Source organism: Augochlora pura, chromosome 6 (genome assembly GCF_028453695.1).
Source record: "Augochlora pura isolate Apur16 chromosome 6, APUR_v2.2.1, whole genome shotgun sequence".
In the NCBI taxonomy this organism is placed as follows: domain Eukaryota; kingdom Metazoa; phylum Arthropoda; class Insecta; order Hymenoptera; family Halictidae; genus Augochlora; species Augochlora pura.
In genome coordinates this window covers 14,160,011-14,173,640 of record NC_135777.1, presented here as the reverse complement: position 1 = coordinate 14,173,640, position 13,630 = coordinate 14,160,011, and the positions used below count along the sequence as shown (strand labels likewise).

The following is a 13,630-nucleotide window of genomic DNA, read 5'->3' as shown; positions in this document are numbered from 1 at the left end:
CGATCGGTTCTCGGCGGGTTTTATTTTATTGCGGTCATAGAATATTGTCTCGTCTCGTAAATCACGGGAGCCGATCGCGTACTTTTGATCGACAGCCACGGCACCCACGCCCTTCGCCGGCACGAGCACTCTCCGGGGACGTACAACATGTGCACACGGTTGTTTCCTAGTAAAATGGTTGAACCTCGTTAGAAAGCGCGACGCGATCGATAGATTCGCTCGCGGAAAACCGTTCGCCGGATATTTCGCGAACGCGTCGACCGGATACAAAGCCCTCGCGCGTATTTTCCGCGGTAATCGTCGAGACCGGGGATCGATTGTTCGAGGATGGGACACGTCGATCGACGCCTCTGTAAATAACGGGCCGTCGTGCCGTGTCGCGTCGCGTCGCGTCGAGTCGCCTCCCGTCGTTTCGCACACGCAACCGCCAACCCCGGGACCAGGCGAGATTGAGTTTCAGCCTGGTTGACGGCCCCTTCCGAGCTTTTCTTCCTCCCTCTTCCAGCCACGACGTTTAGGAAACGAACCTGTCCGACCGCGACGTCGCGTCGTTCCTCGCCGTTAGATCAATGACGGCCACGTTGAAATTTTCAGTCCCGACGAACCGACTATGCACCGCGATAATCGCCGGAACTGGACGTCTGATTTGTAGAACCTGACCTATTAGGGATTTTCGTTTCCGATTCGATTCGGCAGTAAATCGATCCTTTTGGCTACAAGAGCAGTCCTTTCCATCGATCTTCTTCAACATTTTTTTAAACACTAAGATCGATACAGTTTTTATACAGTTTCGTTAGTCGTCACTGAGAATGTTAATTAAACGATTCTCTGAAACTTCGCCAAAGTGCATCAATTTGGTTCAGTACTTTTAGCGTCGGTGCTTTTCTGTGAAAAAAGGATGGAAACTGTGATAAGATGGCTCTTTTACTGCTGATTCCATTTCAGTGCAGATTCTGGAAGGGTCTCGGAATCGGGTCGATTAAATACGGTAATTATCGACGGAAGGTGCTTAACCATTGAAATTATAGGGGCCGATGTTTTCCCACTGGAAAATTACGGACAATGAAAACTAATTCTTAAGTATCCAATCGCGAAGTATATATCACGAGGTATTAGAAACGGTTCCGGCGTTTCCATAATTGGCTGGAACGGTGAGAAAAATCGGATTGGAATGTCATCGAAAATCAAACGGTATCCAACGGCGAGGAATTAACCGATGACGCGTGTGTCGGAGGGTTAGCGCGCGGAGGAAAAAAAATGGCTATTGGCATCGGGAAGCGATAGATCGATGAGAGGGATTATCCCGTCTGCGGGTCGCGTGCTACGCGGCAGATTGTGCGGTAAACCTGCGGCGGAATCACAGTCGCGTAAAATATGCGTCGGAAAATATATCCGAGGCTCCCGTCGAAGCCCGATTGTCCGTGACCGACGGAAATTCGCGCCGCGACGCCAATGCCGTCCCGAGAGCACGGGTCATCAAAAATTTAGGTCGCCATGGAAGCAGACCATGAATTTCACTCTGATTGGCAGCCGTTCCCTCGCTAAATCTTCTACAATGCATCGGGCGCGAGAGTGGAAACGCGAAAGGAAAACGCGCGTTGTCCGCGTCTTCCGATCGAAAATTGATCAAAGCGATCCGCCGTCGGACGGCTCGGACAGGCTCTTGATTTTCATCGAGCGGGTCGAGCGTTCTTCGCGCCAGTGTTTCCAAACACGATGACGATTTCGATATTTTTATAGGTTATTCAAAAATAATCTAAAGATACGTCTTTTTTCGGAAAGTAATATAAAAATGTGCATCAAAAATACTAAAATATGAAAGTAGAAGGTGGATGTGATACAATGCATATGCAAATTCATGTTCAAAACAGTTTCACTCATATGACATTTTCATTCGATGCACCTAATAATGTTAAACTATTTCGGAGTTTGGTTGACTATTATGCTGCGAGTGGTTCAAGATCAGTGATTCGTTGAGATAGAACATGGTCCAGAAAAGGTTAGGACACGCTGTTCCAAACTGTGCTACACCGTCGAGGCTTCAATTTTGCAGCGGCTCCTGTTTCACCGGCGGTGATCCATACATCCCCTGGCGCGACGCTACCGATTCGAGTCGAAGTGGGGAACACGGTCCGACACCGGTGAAACAGTTCGTACGGATTGCGTAGATTCCGTTCTAGGACGGAGTTTCGCGTGGGAGTACGCGGGACACGTTGCTGTAAACCGATTCCAAGCGGAAGCGCCGATTAACGAGCAGCCATTTACAGGCCTACATCGGCGAAGACGCGGTTACCGTTACTGAAATCCGGTGCCGGTACCCTTCTACAGGGAACACGCTTTGTCTAGCGCGATCGGCGAATACCTCGCCATATTTTCCCGGCAAGACATTCCGCAAATACAAACGAACGACCCCGTAAACTCCGAATCGTTTTCATTTCAACGGTGAGCTCGACAAGAGGGAAGTCGTTCGTTAGAATTAAAGTCGCGCAGGTACCATTCTACTGCTCTGATTCATCTGTTGCAAGACTGCGGATGCTTCCGCATAGTCAAAATTCTCTATATATTAGAACCTCCAATGGCAGATTTCTCTATTGTGCAAATGCGCTTTGTACGTTGGCAGATCGATCGAATCCAACCCGTATGCAATTGCGATTATTTTGTGGAACAGTTTCAGAACTTAAATGTAATGCTTTAAAACAGTCACAATCCTGTGATGGTTCCGTATAATTTATGTATAATGCATAATTTTTGTATAATGTATGACTTTTGTATTCTGAGAAATCATTGTGCAACTGTTCTGTCAAATTTAGGACCTCGATATCGAGAGAAGACGGAAGTTGGAAATTCTACGGAGAAAGCGACGTGCGAGTGCCGCAGCTCGGATACCGTCGATCTATCAGCCGTCGGATTTTCTCGCGGATTTTCCCGATCGCGTCGATCCAATTCCCGATGGATCGGGAACAATCGGGAAGTTCGGGAGGTCTAATATTGTCGGAGGGCAGGGCGCGGCGTCGGAGCGGTGACAAAAATCTCGCGGAAAGAGTTAGCCTGGCAATATGGGGGTCGATGCGCCTGGCTGGGTGCTCGTTGACAAATGGAGGCGGCAAGGCGAGTTGAGGGAGGCAAACGAGTCCGTGAGCGACGCTCGCTCGGCTGGACAGGGTGACAGGGTGCAAGCTGACTCGTAACTTTTCGAGACAGTTACGCAAATTGCTCTCCCGACGGCGCGCCTATGTCGCGAGCCAGAAAAGCGAGAGAGAGAGAGAGAGAGAGAGAGAGAGAGGGGAGGGGGCAGTCCGAAGGCCGCGGCGATTTATGGAAATTGGAGAATCCTACACGTGAGTGCACCCCGTGCGTTCGCCCCCGCTTCGTCGACGCTCGGCGATGTCAGTTTTGACGAGACGCGTTGACGAGCGGCCGTCAGTTCGCCAAATTGAATACACTGGTCGACGATCCCGGCTACAACGGACCCATTCACCAAACCATACCGCTGACTAAACGGAAGCCGTGCAGGTGCCGCGCGACTCTCTGAGCCAATTTCTACTGCGAGCGAAGACCGACACGAGCCGCAAGCAACTAACTCGGAAGCATCGCTAACCCTTTGTAGTCGATGCCCAATTCACAAATTTTTTTTATACGATAGTTGTTGCAGAATGTTCCTAGAATATGACGCCGGTTCGGACTTTTACGATATCTTTATTTCTCGAGAGGAAATGTCGGATCTAATAATCTGACAAATAGAGGTCTCAAGGTGTAACGTAAAAGTTTGTTCTCTTGGAATACACACGGAGCTAATTATTTCATTCAGTTGTATAAATTAAACTTAACACGTTCTTATTCGTGGTGATATTTTATTCAAAATATTTTTATTCGTTAAACTGAGAAACGTAGAAGGGTAACACTATTATTCAGATCTCGAGTATTGTAACATTTGGACATTCTTGAGACAAGAAAATGGATATTCTTGAAACAAAAAATAACAATAAAATGGGATGCAGTAATTGTGATTACGATCGTAATACGAATAAGCTACGCGTGTATTTCCAGCAAGAAAAGAGAAAAGAAAACGACGTTAAAATTCGAGGAGCTATTAACCGTCTACTCCAAAAAGGGAATAACATTAGCTTCAGTATTTGAATCCGTACCATTGTGAAAGGGCAGATCAAAAAGTCGGAGTTACTCCTGGGGACCTCTCCTTGGTGAGCTTGTATAATGAATCTTGAAACATTCTTCAGAGTTACTATACCGTACCGACGTCGTCCCTGAAGAGATAAACGGTACGCTTTTCATAAGAACAGGATATCCAAAGTATTTCATTTCGTGTCGGTCCTCGCCGAACTGATTGTTTCGCCGTAACAATAAAGATACACATTATATATTCCTTCCTACGAAAGAACAAAAGGACGAAGAATACATAAGGAGCCTGTTCAAGCAGTTTAGTTTTCTTAATTATATTTTTAGTGGTACTATACGTTTACGTAAACATTGTAAGGATTTGTTTCATTCCATGAAAGTTATTTCGTGAAATAATTGCAATGGTTTTTAAACCGCCAATAAGTCAGGTTGAAATTTTGCGATATTTCTTTCTCCAGGAAAGCGGTCAAGGTTCGACGAGGCTCAGCAAAATACCGATCAATGGTGATGGATCTCGCTCGGAGCTTTACGAAACATAATTAGACAAGTACGAATAACAGCGTTCGTATTTACGATGGGAAATCCCATGTGAAAAATCCATTGACGGCCGAAAGCTTGGAACGGGGTAAAAATGTTCGAAGCGAACCGCTGTTACAGTTTCTGCGTTCGGTTCAATTAGCCCGCGGAGATTAAAAATTTTCCAGGGCACGGCAATTGGATCTAATAAGATTTTATTGTTGCGCGCAGAGTTTCTCAGACGTAGCGGGAGGGGCTGGAAAAAAGCAAAAACCGTTCGCCGAGGGCCACGAAGGGTGGGGGGTAAAGAGAGAAAGAGAGAGAGAGAGATAAGATGGCGGCGAGACCAAATTAATCCGACGCATTTTCGCTTAATGGGGTGCGCGAGCGAGTTAAGAAAGTTGTCGCTGGCTAATTAGCAGCGCGGAGCGGCGACGTACAATTATGAGAAAAAGGTTCGCGGAGGAAGCGGCTGATAAAAGGTGATACGAAAATCGCGTCGTCACGGTTCGGCTCGCGCGCCCATGGAAACAACGGGGCGGATACCGTTGCGCGGGCTTTTAGAACCATAACGGAATTCATTGTTTCCGGGCCGGCAGTCATCGAGCTCGAAAACTGCCGGGCAGATACCCTTGACGGGCACCTCGAAGACGACACGCTCGATTTCGAGGACGATTGCAGAGACACGAGGAGAACCGTTCTAAGGTTTTAAAATAAGCGGTGTGCTCGCTCGATCGGAGCCTAGCTACGAGAAAGAGGACACGGTCGTTAGGCGCAAATGCTGTGCGTAAAAGGACGCTCCAGTTGCGTTACCACTTTGGGGAAGCAGATCGCGCTGCGTTAATTGGAACCTGGATACCTTGAGTAATTAACCCTCGGTCGTGCGAGCCAGGTTCATTTGGATTCTCCGTTTCAGCGGATCCGTGACGCTGGCTCGTCTTCTCGGAACTCGCTATGGCGTTGCTTATTATCGTATTCCCCTTTATTACCTAATGCAGATGGAAAATGGAGTGGAAAGTGGGGTATTGCTGATGTGAAGGACGAGGCACAGCTGAAAGCTGTTGCTCTGATTATTATGCGCTTTTATAGCATGATACAGACAACTTGACTCGGAAAGCGGAGAAGAAAAAGCGCTCTTGACGCCGGAGTCTACGTACATGCTGTTGCACGGATCTTCCACAGAGTCTGCTTCTACAAAATATTTTTAGAATCGCGAAATAAAAACTTGGATATATCACATGTACCTGCGCTACAACAGCGAGTCAGATTCGCGGTGAAGATTCCATACATGATATACTGAGTACGAATATTATTCACTCTTTCTGAATTGAAACAAAATTTCATTCTTCTATTATGAAAAATCTACGAAAAACAGATCTACAGGAAACAAAAATTATTTCGTTTTATTAGAGAAATTATTAAGGATGAAGAAATACGAATCAATACAATATACTCTATGCAATATGCAATACATAATGTCATAAAAAATGCTAGAAGATTGTCTTCCTTGCGTCCTCTGTATGGGATAGGCGTGGCTTGTTTCGAGTAGGCGGAGTCTAGTGGCCCTCGACTCATGAGACGATCTATGCTCACGAATGTCTTCGTCTATCGATTCGTCTATCAGTTGAGGATTTCAAGATGGAAATCTGTCGTATCCATCGCCAATCGAAGAAGTTGTTAAAAATCGTCGGGACCTAGAAAAGTTGCAAGCTCGCGAACGGAAACCACGTCCACCCGAAAACACCGAAAAAAGAAAGCTTCCGTTCTGCGGAGCATTTCCATCAACTTCCGGGTGGTCGGAAGCGCGAGCACAATGGCGATATTCGGCCGCGTTCGGAACACACCGGGAACAATGTCGGGAGGGGGGAGGATCTTCTCGCGGAATTCAATGGAACTCAACAGGTTTTTATCCGCAACGGCTTGAACGCGGCTTATGAATTCACGGGCCGATAAATCCGCCAGTTATTGTTGCCTGTGCCAGGCCTGCCTACCTCGACACGCGTGTTCACGTCTATTTACTCGGCGTGCAGATGCGTGGCTATGTGCGTGCGGGCAGCGCGCGTGCGCGAGAAGGTGTGTGCGCGAACGCGGTTATCTGCGAGCGAGCAAGCAGGACAATAGGCAGATAAAGCCGCGACTAAAAGCAGCCCATCGCGGCCATCCATCCCCCACGGTGAAATGTTTGTTGGTCGCCGGGGCGTCGCAACGTTGAATTCGCGGCTGAAAATCCTCGAATAAACCACCTACACCGCAACCACCGTCGACCGCGACAGAGTTTCTCCGAATGGAGGGGACCGCGATTCTCCCTTGAGACGGGTCGGCTTCGTTCTACCCGATTTTCTCGGATCTGTCGATGCGGCGAACACTATGATTCGCCGTTTAGCTCTCATGGTCCGCGTCGCGCTCGATTGGCAAAGAAATCTCGAAACAAGTTGAAACTCGTGCACGTTTTCAAATCCGAGGGTACATTTTACGCGGGCTTTTAGCACCGGGAACCGAATGACGTAAATCTACACATGACATCCGATTGCGAACGTGTTCGAAAATTGACCCGAAACGACGGATTACATGATTTTTATCGCGCGCCGTTGCAACTGCGAAATCAATGGATTCGATTTAATTGGATGCGCCTCGCGGTAGATGCGATCTCGTTATTTTCACGAAGCCCCGCGAAACTAGTCCGATTTTTCGGACAGAGTCGTCAGAAGTTCAACTGCCGGGATGCCTTTTACCGTGAAACGCTGGGTCCGACTGGACTTCGCTGCCCGCGGGACAAGTATCGCAGTAGAAAATATCAAGTGCCGAGTTGGGAATAAACAGCGGCGCGACGAGATTGAAGAACATTGTCCCCGTATTTCTGGGGAATTTCAGCGTGCACCTGGCAGGTCGATTTCCACGGTGTGACTTCGGTGCATCTGGCCCCCGACCGTCTAGTTTCCCACGTCCCCGTCGAAACCAACCACCTCGACCTTCCGACCCCTCGAAGTCGCGCAATCACGCCGCAAAATATACGTCGCGCGAGCTGAATCGGAGTTTCGGATCGGAAAGAGGTCGGGGAATCGGTGGAACCGCCTCGAAAGACTTCGTAATTACCCGGTTAATTATCTCGGTGGTAATTGCGCCCCATTGAAGTCACGGGTCGCCGGGAAAGGCGGAGAAAAGCTGCCTGGTTTTCACCGGTGGAAACAGGACTCTCTCGCTCTCCCTCTCTCTCTCTCTCTCCTCGATCGTTTACAGGAAACCTGGCTGGGAGATCGGGAATTCATTAAGCGAACGGTCAATTGTCGTCTGTTCCCGTCGGCCACGCGCAACTTTTCGACGCGACGGATGTTCCGCATAGTTCTCTCGCGGCGAAGTCGTGCCTCCGAGGATCTTGGAGGCGCCCGGAGCAGAAGAACCTGCGCGAGTTGTTCCTCGATCGCGGGCTAATCCCTTTAAAGCGTCTAGAGTTAAACTGGCTGGCCCGAAAGTCGAATCCACGAGGGGAACCGGTGCTCCACTTCCGAAAATTCGATAAGGAGCCGGCTCTGGTGGCTTAACTCGCCGAGAAGGACATTCAATTCCGAACGCTCCGTTGCCAGGATAATTGTTATCCCGTTTTCGGCCGCGACAAGTAGTCATCTGGGATCCTTAGGCAAATTCTAATGTCTGTCGAATGGAAGTTTTAATCCGGTTTAATATTAAATCGGTCGCCCTTGGCAACTGTACGATTACTTGGATCGATATAGAAAACGAAATGTCTGCAAATTAACTTGTGAAATAGTTCGAACTGTTCCCAAAGCGGTTCCTGTTATTTTATGGCGATTGACGTGAGAGACAACGAGATCGACTCATGGTAGTCTAAACGGTGACCATAGATGGTAAAAATTTGCGTACTTAATTCGTCCATTTCTTTCAAGGCGTTCATAAATTATCATTCTTTGTAAACAATTGGGAATTATTACGTGACTTATAGTTTAACTTCATTTACAATCTTTATGAAACAGTTTATAATATTACAAAGTAGAGTGTAATATAATGTACAAATTCGTACTCAATTATAAATCATCGTGTAATTAATTTAACTTGCAATATATTATATGTATACAAATACATATAGTATATATATACGTGTATTAGTTATGTTACGTTATATATATATTATCTTAAATAACGTATTATCACGTAAACTCATATATATGATAATATTTTATTGAAAAAAGTCACTTTGGAAATGTTCGAAAAGTTAAATGGACCGTTCAGACCAGTCTGCGACGGTGGAACGGGGAAAGAGGCGAAGGAATGCAGAAGGATCTGAAAGAAATTTATCCGGCGGTTCCCTTAATCACCTTGGAGCCCGGGCCGCCGTTTCCGCGGCCGGTGAAATAAAAAACGCGAGTAATCGAATAGAACCGCGCGACGCTCGAGTAGGTCGCGGCCGGCCGAATTAGCGGGGGGTGGTTTCTAAGAAATCCTTCCTTCCGGCTCGCCGTGGCTCGTCGGAGCACTTGTTGCCTCGAATCTCAATGCGCTTTCGGAGGCCAGAGGATGAAACACGGCGCGGCGGCTGCGTTCTCGCGTCTCGCTCGGTTCGTAGCGTAATTGCTCGCTGGGGCCGCTCGAACCGGTTCCACGAACGGAAAACCTTAAGCGATTTACTGGTTTGGGGAAAAAGAGCGAGAGCGCGTTTAACGAAGAGCAGTTCGATTCCAGATTCGAGAACGATACCCCGGCCCGCCCGTATTCCCCGTTCCATTAAACTTCTCCGATACAACGTGCCGAAGGGGGTGTGGGACTTTCGAAACTTATTACGTGCTTTCGACGAGATCGTAAGTTCCCGCGTCGCAGTTCCCCGGGAAGTTCGGCGCAACCTGCCAGCCGTAAAACGTCCGCGGATTACCCGTAGCCGCGGCCGATCGTGCTGATTTTAATTTTTCATCGGGGCACGCGCGCGCGATCCATCTCGTTCGCGGGAAATATGCATGCTATAGAAAAAGCTCGGCATTCTGCGGAAAAGTCTCGCGGTCTCGTTGGAAGAAAAGCGGAGAATCGGGGTTGGAATCTTGGCAATCGCTCCGGAGAAATAGGTGACGGGCGTCTCGGAAGATTGAAGGCTCGAGGAAAACGCATTCGGGGTCATGGGAATTTTCGGAGCGCTCCGATTGCCCCCGAGGAATATCAACTAATTACTAAACGGCTGTGCATGTGTGTCCTCTCCGCCGCGGAGATCCTAATCGGAATTCGTCGGCAAAGATGGGAACAGTTCCGCCGTGCCGAGAGAGAAAGGGTTGCGGAAAAAGTTGCGGAAAAACGTCGGTAAACGCGTCAGGAACGCTTTCTAGAGCGACCTCGCGTTTCTACGTCTACTTGGAACCGCGAACAATGCCGGAGAGATCGTCGGACAGCTCGCGGATCTATCCGGGTCAGTGTCTATCGTTCTTCGATCGCGTGGATCGCCGTCCCGGACGCTTTCGTGGATGATCTTGGATCGTACGTTTCGGATTCGAAACTCGACACGCGTTGCGGCGTTGGGAGATGGGAGATGGAGGGGGGACCGGGCATAAAACGCGATCGTATCTGTCAAGAGAGTCGGGAAAGATTAGGAAAATTCCTCGGGAATATCGTGTACGTAGGTGCGGAGAGGAACGTGGGAATCGGGTACGATTCCACGCTGTTAGACGTCGGAATCTAAATAACGGCCGGACGCCTCGCGACGTCGTCACCCCGGCCACCCTCCCTAACCTTGATTCCCCGAAGACCCTACGTTCCTATTCGAGGCTCGTAGCTCATCTATTAAAGGTCTCCTCCTCCGGCCGCGCTATCGCGGTACGGCCTTTATTATCGCGCGAGCTAAAAGGCTTTTCTGATCGATCCCGAAACGCCTGGGAATCGTAAAAACCTTGGAATTAAATGTCAGCGCCGACGGAACGGGCCGCGGCGAATTTAGTAGCGGAATGTCGGTCGCTCCCGCTGCTGCTAACCCTGCTCGTTGTCTGGTCCGTTGCTCGAGCGCGAAAACTACCCCCCTTCGTCATAACGCGATTACGGCAGAATGTTTGCGCAGTTTCCCGCGGCTCACTGCGGTCGCAGAAAACATTCGGTGGCTCTCTTCATTTTGGCGCACAAGTGACGGCGTGGGAAACGCGAAAGGGTAATTAGTCGAGGGTTATCCATTATCTCGGGTAGCGGACGGTGCAAAACTGTATCTCCGCGGTGAACTCTACGATCGCCGAGGACGAGAAGCGACAAACAAATCGTGCGACTACAAATTAAAAGCGAATAATAGAATTCTGTGTCGACGGTGCGCGACATTATTGAAATATTAACTGAACGATACACATGAATTTGCGAGGACAGCGAGTCGCAATAATCCCCAACATTTTATCCGCGCGGCAGCGGATAATAGGAACGGGGGATAATCGAGCGGTACATACTCTGTCCACGAACAAAGCGACCCGTTTTTGCGTTGATATTTTACTTCTATAGTGGAGGACAACAGTTTCGTTTTAACCGCTTTGCCATTGGACCGCCGTTTGTTCCGACGTCTAATACGCGAATAATGTTCCCGGCGGATTCCCAGCGGCAAAAATCGGTACGTTTTTCCAAGGGATTGGAGAAAGACGGGAAACGTCATCGTCGGTTTCCCAAAGAGAAAAACAAACGAAAGGAGCGAGCTCTTGGCGGTGGCGAATGGCCATGACCGAACGCCGAGTGAACCGCTTGTAATTGTTTACCGTAAATTCCAGCCCTCGCGGAGGATATATCCCGGCGCTTTTCACGTCGTCCAATTACATCGTGGTCCCTCTCTGCCGCTCCTATAGTTCGAGTCTCTCGCGGTCCGCGAAACCACCGAGTAACAAGTGTTTGCGAGCGGACTGTCTAAACACGAAAGGGGTGGTTTCCGGTGGAAAGTTACGGGGAGCTGACACGGCGCCTCAAGGGATCTCGCATACATACGCGACCGTATCGAAAGTTCGGGATCCATCGTTAGAAACGACCAGGCGCAGCAAATTTCTGGACGTTCGCGCGAACTTCTCGATTCGCGGTTGTTTCGAACACCGTCGACCGATAAAGGCCGAACCGACACCGCGCGATTGTCACGTTTCCGAGAGCCTCTTCCTCGGGCTCCGAGATAAAAACTTCGGAGCGAAGGGAAAATGTGATTCGTAGACGGGGGAGTATTGAGGGTTGGCTTACTGTGAACCATTGCAGAGCGCAGTTGCCTCGGATCCCGTGGATCGCCTCGCGGATGATCATCGGAGCCGGCCGAACAGCTGTCGCACGAGGTAGCCGAAGAGGAGAGCGCGCGACGGACAACGAAAGTGCGAGAAAGAGAGGAGAGAGCACGAGCGACGGAAAACAGGTCCGCTGGCAGACGGTGCCGCGCTCGTCGACGAACTGGTGCGTGGGCTCTCTTCTCGCTCGGAACTCGGCGTTCCCGGCGTTCTCGGCGCCGCGCCGAGCGGCGCGCTCCACGCTCGGTCGCAATCGGATCCGCTCGCGTCCTCTCGACCCCGCTCGAGACGGCCGAGCCAAGCCGAGCCAAACCAAAGCTCTCTCCAGAGCTCGACGCGTACCGGACCGCGACAACTTTCCATGGGGATGCGCGTCCAGCGTTCGCCAGAAGCCGAATTAAGTAGATTAGAATCTCCATTCGGGGGGCTGCTCGACCACCCACGAGATCCATATTATGATCGATACCCCGCGCTAGAACCAGCCTCGATCCTTTGTTGAAGCGCGATCGCGTAATTTGGTTTACGCGGCGATTCGCGCGACCACCGGCCTGTCACCGGTCTGTGTCCCTGACAATGAGATAGGGGCGAGTATTCCACTGTATCCTACTAGCTCCAGTCTTGGGCTGTCCTGTATTTGTTCGACGATCTACCTACCGCGATGGTTAAAACCACCGGTGACTTTTTATTTTCGAATTTTTGAAATTTCCTGTTGACACCGAGTACATTTTTTGATTCAAGCTTACATTGTAATTCGACTACGGACCTTTACGCGATATAGAAACTTTTCTACTTGATTATTGGAAATGGCAGTTTCTTCAGTTTTGGTTTCAACTATTTTTCACAAAAATGCATAAAATTCACAGTTTGATTATAATAAAAATGGCGATAAGGGAACAAATTTAATTTTATTAATCTCATAAAGCAATAGATATGAGTCTGTTATATAGAATGGTAATGTTACACCGTTGGATCAAACACGCAATTATTTCACCTTTTATACTTCACTTACTAGAAGCCTATTGTAAGCCTTTTCATGATTAAGTTATCCTTGGAAGAAATTATTTTTTAAACGATTACTTCAAAAGAGATTGTTGAACTATTTCAACCCAAATAAATTCCTGGATAAATTGTCGTTTCAAATCATTCTTGAATAACTCTGAACTGCTGGTTTACAACTTGAATAGAACCATCAGAAAACTGCACGTAAAGTGTTAACAAGAACTCCGTTTTGATACCTTTTACAAGAACGAACTTTTCTCAATCGATCAGGTTACCCTTTTAAAAATGCATAAAACTCTGTACAATTCATATTAGAGTTGAATTTGCTAGTAATATCTTTTACAAGCTCGCCTGACGCGGTTTCTCTTATTCCATAAATGTTCCATAAAAATCTTCAAGTCTGACGATGATTAAAAAGCACCGGAGCCTCAGCTTTCACGGCGTCGGAATTATTGAAGTTTGTGACGACCGAACTGTTCCGTTTCGATCTAAGAGGGCGAAACTCCGCCGGGTCCAGGAATATTTACCGAAACTCGGAACATATTCTCATTGAAGCGTCCGATACTTTTTTTTTCCACCAACGTCGTCGCGTACCATCTATTATTGCGCTAGATCTAAAATCGGCTTTGTTCTAGCACCCCGAGTGCACTAAATGTGATGACCTATAAAATGCAGGAGCACGGGAATAGCAACGGCCACGCATAATGTACGAGTATCGGAGTTGAGCAGAACTTTGTATTTCGTATGAATGAATTGTAACATCGAAC

The 13,630-nt window shown here is 48.5% G+C and overlaps 1 protein-coding gene across 4 annotated transcripts in view; it reads right to left on the bottom strand.

Moving 5' to 3' along the window:
- The window catches only part of LOC144470868 (uncharacterized), a 144,683-nt gene that overhangs the window by 58,520 nt on the left and 72,533 nt on the right, over nucleotides 1–13,630 (bottom strand). Inside the window, exon 1 of one of the 4 annotated variants that reach the window (XM_078182447.1) lies at nucleotides 11,827–12,019. The exons of the other annotated variants lie outside the window; for them this stretch is intronic. The gene's annotated coding sequence lies outside the window, so the exon portion shown is untranslated. Of the gene's footprint in view, nucleotides 1–11,826; nucleotides 12,020–13,630 lie in introns of those variants that run through there. 4 annotated transcript variants of the gene reach the window in all.